Raw genomic sequence first — 7470 nt, 5'->3', positions numbered from 1 at the left:
CCATGATGTCGTGGCTCCAGGGGCTGAAAGGTGGCCAGGACTAGGCCTGTTGGCAACTGTGGCCGCTCCCTTCCCCTTTGCCCATCTTGTTGTTTTTTGGGTCTCAGCTCTGGGGTGGCCAGTGTAGGTGGGGATCAGAAGGGAGAGGTGCTGAGCAGGGCTGGGCTGAGCCTGCAGAAGGGACTGGACAAAAACAGAATCAACTCCCCGGCGACTTTCCGCGCCTCTGGGCTCCGTCAGGCACACCAGGCTGCCTACCCAGCTGAGGACCAGGTTTTACAATCCGGAATTGGCTGTCAATGTGTCCTGGTCTGGAGGTACCACCTGGTGATGGCCTGGGCTGTGGGAACCCAGGGAGTGTGCGTGTGTGTGTGTGGGGTAAGGTTCCTGCCCTTCCTCCCAGACACCTGAATCCTCACCCTGTCATCTGTGAGAGAGAGTAGTGACTCCAGGAAGTCCCTGAAGAAGTGTCAATCGTCACCCTCCAAGCTATGCATCTGCTCAACAGCTGGGGAGAAATATGGGGACCCCAACCATGTCCAGACCAGCAAGTGGGGGTCACAAACACACCACGGAGGGAGACTCAGAAGGAGCTGGTGTTTATTGTGCAACTACTATGTGCCGGCCAGTGCAGAACACACTTCTATTCCATCTTTCTTAATCCTCACAGCAATTCTGAAGAAAGAGAAAATTCACATCATTGCTCATGGAGGGGAAGTTGGACTGAGAACAGAATGCTTTGGCCAAGTCTCCCAGCAAGCCCGGGGCTGAGCTCACTGTGGAACTTGTGGTCTTTCTCCTATGCCCTGCGGGTCCACAAGTCCACCCCAGATGAGCACAGAAGCCCATGTCTTCGACGGGGCTCTGCTAGGAGCCGGTCCTTGCCACGAGGACTCATTTGCAGGTGATTCATGAAGGAAATACTCACTTCAGAATCCAGCAAGACCGCGGGTGAGGCAGGGTGGGCCCAAAGAAGGAAGCCTTCGGGGGGTGGGGGGGGGCGTCCAGGCAAGGCCCTGGCTGCAGCCAAGGCTCCTGGGGAGTCCAGGTAGTCATCAGCAACTTAAGAAGGACAAGGAGTTTCTTGAGACCAGCCTCATTTAAGGAGGCTCATCCCTCTCCACCCAGTGGCTCCTGCTTGGGGCCCAGGCTGCTGGTCCTTTACTGCCACCTGGGGGCCTGCGGGGGGGGGCAAGGAATGCAAAATCTCGGCTGCTTCCAGCCCTCCCTGTCATGAGGTGGCTCCTACAGCCCAGGAGAAACTGCTGGGATGGGTCCTGGGGCCAGCGGTCAGCCACAGAGCTCCGGAGGTGGGGAGGAGCACACAGAGCCGTTAAAGGGGTCAGAGGAGATCTCCGCGGGGCCCAGCAGAGCCCACCGATCTCCCCTGGAGGGGCAGAAGGAGCACTGAGCTGTGAGTCCAGAGGTGCCTGGTCAGACCCTGGGTCCTGCCATTGATTTTCTCTGTGCAATCCAAGGGCTCCGCGTCCCCTTTGAAATGGGGGATTGGACTAGATTCCTTGGTTCCTTCATTCAGTGACCAGCCCTGTGCACTTAGAGTATCCCAGGTATCCTCCCGGGGCTGGGGAGACTTCAAAGAACAAAAGAGACAAGGATCTCTGCCTCACAGAGCTCACCATTTTAGTAAGAAAAGCTGATAGAGACTAAAGAAATAATTAAGTTATCTATTAAATCGTTTGAATGCCTTAAAAAGCAATACAGAAGAAGAGGGACTGGGAAAAGCTGGATTGGGGCCAAGTTTACAATTTTAAATAGGATTCCTAGAGCGTGACATTGAAGGAGGTGAGTGAGCTCTGTAGATACCGGGGTGGGGCCGGGAGAGCTTGCCAGGGGGAACAGAGAGTGCAAAGGCCCTGTGGTTGGAGATCACCCTTGTGTTGGAGGCCAGGACAGCTGAAATGGAGAGAACCAGGAGAGGTAGGGAAGGGCCAGGTTGCACCGAGCTGGCAGCCTCGTAGGGGGGCTTGCACATTTACCTGGGGTGAAATGAGCACGCTTCCAGCAGAGGAGAGAGATGATCTAACCAGGTTTTCAAAGAGTCTCTGGAGCCGCGGTGTTGAGAACTGGCCGCGGGAGCACTGGGGAAGACCCCCCCCCCACCCTCTTCTAACCACCTGGGGAACACACGCCCAGACTCCACCCCTCTCCCCAGCTCTTTAGAAGAAGCACCCCCAAGTTCCTACCCACCTTCCTGGAGTGGGGTAGTGATGACAGTGCCCGATTCCAATACTCGGTCCCCACCTGCACATCCAAAGTAGGCTTGGGCAGGTTTACCCTCGGCCCAGGCTCAAGTCTCAAGCAAACTGGGCCACACGGGCGCCCACAGCTGACCCTGCTGCTGTCCCGAGCCTCGGGCTCCAGGGAGCTTCCCTGTCTGCTCTGCCCCTCCCCCTCCCTCTAAGCTGCCCCAGCCTCTATTACTGCCCTGTCCATCACTGGAAGGAGCTGGACACACACCTGTAATTCCAGCAGCTTGGGAGGCTGAGGCAGGAGGATCTCAAGTTCAAAGCCAGCCTCAGCAACAGCGAGGCCCTAAACAGCTCAGTGAGGCCCCGTCTCTAAAAAAAAACACAAATAGGGCTGGGCATGGGGCTCAGTGGTCGAGTGCCCCTGAGTTCAATCCCCAGTACTGACGACTCCCCCCAAAAAAGAACTGTAAGGTTTCTTAGAGGGGCTCTGCCAGGTCTCTCCTCTTTACATATGGGGAAACTGAGGCCCAGAGAAAATCAGCAGCTTAACAAGGCCAAGGAGTTTCTTGAGACCAGCCTCGTTTAGGGAGGCCCACCCCTCCCCATCCAGCGGTTCCCGCTGCACTGAGCACCTGTCCTACTCCCGTTTATAGGAACACGGAGCCGGGGACCCCGTGACTCTGCTGTAAGTCCCCTCATCCTCAGGGCCTCAGTTTCCTTAGCTCTAAAATGGACTTTAAAAATCTCCTTCTAATTGGAAACGAAACCAGTTAACACCTGAGAACATACAGACTGTAAGCCCGCCCAGACCCGGATCTCAGCAGCTGCCAACGAATGAGACGAAAGTGAAAAATCCTTCAAAGCGCACCTACCAAACTGCTCAAGGGAAATTATCTCAGCCCAAGTCCAGGTCGCCTGGAGGGGGGGGGGCAGGAACATGGGCTCCTCGATTCCGCAGCTCTGCTGTCTGGGTGAGCGGGTGGAGCTCAGTCCAGCAGCCACTGGCAGAGAGAACGAGTCACACCCTTCAACCTGGTCGGTTCTCGAACATTTGCAAATCAATCTCAATGAAATCGCAAATGGAGAAAATCAATTTGCACTAATATGGTTATCTGGGATGCACAATAAAAATTAGAAAAGATCCAAAGCGGTCATTCAGTCATTCCACTCACAGATGCAGGACTAGCCTCCCATTCGATAGCAGGAGCCACTCCCTGGATGCATCGTTCTGCCTTACCAAGAACCTCAGCAGGTTACATGGTGGCCACAGATAGATATTCCAGGTCCCAGCATCCCTTGCAATAGGTGTGGCCTTGTGACCAAGTTTGAGCCCATGGACTATAAACAGAAAAGTCCTATGTGACAGAACAATTCATAGGTAACACACATTATATATAGAGAGAGAGTATGCCCCTCCTGGTCCCCTCCTTCTTTCAGCTAACTGGAATGCAAATGTCGTAGTTTGAGTTTCAGCAGCCGTCCTGGGCCATTGTGGGGAAGCTACCCGTGGAGATTGGCAGAGTGACACACAAGAAGAAGCCTGAGTTTCCTTGTTCTCGTGGGATCATTGCTTTGGCTCCAGATGGCCTAGTAACCTGGGGTGTTGATGTCATTGTTAATTTGAGTTTTCTGCTATCAATAGTTATATCCAAGTCTAAGTGATACATACAGGGAGAAAATGTTCAGCAGAAAACATAAACGTGTTTTCTTAATCTTCATGGATTACAGTTAGGTCAGCTATATGCTGGGAGAACAGTTGTGGCCAGGTGGAGAATCATCGGTGACACAGGGATGCCATCGATTGGATTTTCCCCAGTAAATCAGTTTAGGAGCTGAATCAGTCAGTACAAGGTATGTTGTGCTGAGGTGACAAGTAACTCCTTAATCTCAGGGGTCTAAAACAACTCCACTCTTGCTCACTCTTCGTGTTCACTGTGAGTGGGCAGGAAGGAGGTCATCCTAGTCAACGGGCTATCAGGAGGACAGAGAAGCTAGGTGAGAGGGAAGAGACTGGATCAGGAGCTAAAAGCTCTCGCCTGGAATGAACTCTTTTTCTGCTGGCAGCTCCCTGCTGACCCAGCTCTAGGACACCCTGCCCACGTGGAGGAGGACAGGTGCCATCCTCCCACTGCCCCAGAAGGGGAAACTTGGCTTCACCTGCACTAAAGACAACCACAGATGCAGATGAACAGAATTGAATAGCATAAACATCTGTGAAATGATGTTTAGAAGTTGTCTTTCTGGGGAAGGGGGAATCCTGCTGTGTGTGGTGGTGCACACCTGTAATCGCACTACCCTGGAGGCTGAGGCAGGAGGATTACAAGTTTGAGGCCAGCCTCAGGAACTTAGTGAGACCTTTGTCTCAAAATAAAATACAAAGAAGGGGTTGGGGATGTGCCTCAGTGCTCAAGAACCCTGGGTTCCATCCCTGAGCCTTTGGGAAGCTCCTGATTGGACAGAACCAGAGAGAGCCCCGCCCCCCACTCCCAGACAAGGCAGAATCTGAGGGGGTTAGTGTGGGCACCAGGGGATAAATGTAGGGAACAGGATGGGAGCTCCCTTGCCTGTGCCCTGAGAAAGGGAGTTGGGGGTGGGGACAGCCCAGGGCTGGCTGCTCTAAGCCCGTATTAAAGACCCTCCTGGCCAGGCGCCGTGGCCCACCCCTGTAATTTCAGTGGCTTGGGAGGCTGAGGCCAGAGGATCCTAGGTTCAAAGGGCTGGGGCTGGGGCTCCGTGGTTAAGCACCCCTAGGTTCAATTTTTGGTGCCTTTAAAAAAAGACCCTCTGTACCCTCCAGCAGGGCCTCAGGGACAGAGTCCACCTTGGTGCAGGCCTGGGTCAGCCACTCCCAGCCCACCCCACCCCCAGGGCACCCCAGAGCCTGGCTAGGAGGCTGCACTCTGGCTGGAGGGGCACACCTTAGCGGCTTCCCATGGGACATGTGGCCACTCACTCTGCTCTGCTGCAGCCCGGGATGGTGGTGGGGACTTAACTCAGGCTTCCTGAGCTCTGGTTCCACTCATCCTAGATCCTCCGTGCTCAGCACTGTCCAGAGTCCCCCATTGCTCAGAGCGGACAGCCTGGCACAAGGGGATCATGCAGTTACCTAGGGCCAAGGTCCAGACACAGCCTAGGCCTCCAGATGAGCAAACCGGCCTCTGGGGCTTCATAAACGTGTTGGAACCAGAGCGGGGGGCACTCGCCGGCGCTCTGCAGTCCGTGGCTCATCCCAGTGGCTGGTGGTCCCCCCCTCCCGTGTCCACTGAGTCTGAATCTGCTGTCTCTACTCCTCCAGGAGCTGCTGACCAGAGTGGGGGTCTCCACGGCGGGAGGGCATTGCATCAGAACCCCACCCCCCCACACCCCCCGTGCCCAAAGGCTCCTCCCAGGAAGTGGATATCACCCATCTGCTGGCCACCCCACATCCAGACTCCTGACCTCTGAGCAGAATCTCCTGTATGTGACTCTGGCCAGGAGCACAGTGCCAGCCCGGCCGGAGAGCAGAGGGGTGCAGACGGGCCCCTTCCCTGACCTCGCAGCTGGGCCCGGGCACACAGGCCCTCTCGGCCAGCACGGTGCTTTTGCCCGGGATTTCTCTCTTACACTAACGTGGTAAAGTTGACAACTTCCTGGTCACAGGTTTATGTCACCACTACCACAGTCAGTGTTTTAGTGAGCTTTGTATCCCTGTGACCAAAAGCCCTGACAACAGTGAGAACTCAGAAGAGGGAAAGTTGATCGTGTTCCCAGTTTCAGAGGTTCAGTCCACGTTGCCCTAGGTCAGGCCCGAGGTCAGGAGAGCATCCTGGTGGAAGGAAGGGTGTGGGAGGAAAGCTGCTCCGCTCAGGAGCCCAGGAAGGAGGGAGGGAGGGAGGGAGGGAGGGAGAGAACACAAGCCTCATTCACCAGGGGAAACCAACCCCGAGGGCAGGACCCAGGCCCCCCCACCCCCACAGCGGTCCTTTGGAATTATTACCCACCTAGTGGATTAAAGGTCAGATCAGGTCACAGCTGTCATGGTCTAATCCGTCACCTCTGCAGGTCGCTGCCTGGTGTCACACAGCCGCCCTCAGGGACACCTCATAGTTAAGGACAGTGAAGCATTTTGTCACCCCAGGTCCCCCTTCACTATCCCTTTCTTTGCCCAGGATCCTGATCTGCAGGGACAATACAGAGAAGTGGGGACTGACCCATCCTTCACACTGGATGGTGCCCAGAGCTGGCGGGGTCAGCGTGCCCTAGCTGGGCCCCCTGGGCGTCCCTCCTTGCTGCCTTCTGGCCACTTCCCCAGCCTGCTTCTTGGCCTTCAGGTCCATTCCAGGCCATTAGGACGCCGTCCCCGCCCTGCCCCACGGTCCCCTCTTCCTGGAGCTGGGCACTGCTTTCCTGTTGGTCTTCGTTTTTGTGGGTTTCGTCTTTACATTCCCGAGCCCTGAACCCGGATGCACCAGGTGGGCAGGGGCTAAGGGCGGGAAATGGACGTGAGCAAGGCCAGGCTGGGGAGAAAGGGAGCTGGGGGACATCCTGGGAAGGACAGACCTGCCTCTGGGTCATTCTCTAGGGATTGTCCCCTTGGCCGTCATTTGAGGGGTCATTTGAAGAGGGTGCTGTCAGAACTAGGGCTTGCCCAGCCCCCCACAGCAACTCCATACCCCCCCACCCCCCACCCCCACCCCGGTCTGGGTCTCCGTGGTCCCCACGAGGCCAGGGACCGCACCAGCTGCCTGGATCCCCCCTGGGAGCATCTGGGGGAGGGGTTATTCTCAACGTGGCCCCCCGCAGGCTGGAGCTGGGGGCCTTGTGGGGACGGCAGGCGGGGGCGGCTGCCCAGCTCCTCCTTCCTCCAGGTTGGCGGGGAAGGTTTCCATGGAAACAGCAGCTCAAGCATCTCCAGAGATTTGGGGAAAAACTGACTCTAAAAAATCACCATCTTCGTTTGGGGGGTGGGGAGGGACAAGGTAGCTTGGAGGAGAGAGGAGAGGAGCCCCCCGGGACAGGGTCCTGGGCAGAGGCCCCCAGCCCTCCCCTACCAGCTCCCCACACCCACCTTGTGCTCTGTCTGCCCTCCTGCCCCAGAAAGAGGTCTGCCGTGCTGTCCCCAGTGCTGTCCCCGCACACCACAGAAGGCCCTCCCCTCCCCCTCCCCCTCCCCTCCCCCTCCCCCTCCCCTCCTCCCTCCCCCATGGGGGACCCAAGCCCTCTCTCTTCCTCTCCCTTAGATCCTCAGCGCCCTCCCCCTCCATGGCAGCCAGCCTCTGCT

The 7470-nt window shown here is 56.6% G+C and overlaps 1 long non-coding RNA gene across 2 annotated transcripts; it reads right to left on the bottom strand.

Moving 5' to 3' along the window:
• Positions 1-583: 583 nt before the first annotated feature.
• On the bottom strand, positions 584-7343 carry LOC120889025 (uncharacterized). Of its 2 annotated transcripts, XR_013425200.1 has the most exons (7): positions 7258-7343; positions 6191-6289; positions 3083-6015; positions 2479-2579; positions 1998-2099; positions 929-1062; positions 584-675 (listed from the first exon to the last, which is right to left on the bottom strand). It is a non-coding gene; the product is annotated as an uncharacterized LOC120889025 (long non-coding RNA). The 2 variants fall into 2 exon arrangements; XR_013425199.1 differs by having other exon boundaries at positions 929-2099.
• Positions 7344-7470: the final 127 nt, after the last annotated feature.

The sequence above is a fragment of the Ictidomys tridecemlineatus genome, chromosome 8 (assembly GCF_052094955.1).
Source record: "Ictidomys tridecemlineatus isolate mIctTri1 chromosome 8, mIctTri1.hap1, whole genome shotgun sequence".
Taxonomy (NCBI): Eukaryota; Metazoa; Chordata; class Mammalia; order Rodentia; family Sciuridae; genus Ictidomys; species Ictidomys tridecemlineatus.
Note: the sequence above shows the minus strand (reverse complement) of the source record. Positions and strands in the feature narration are given on the sequence as shown.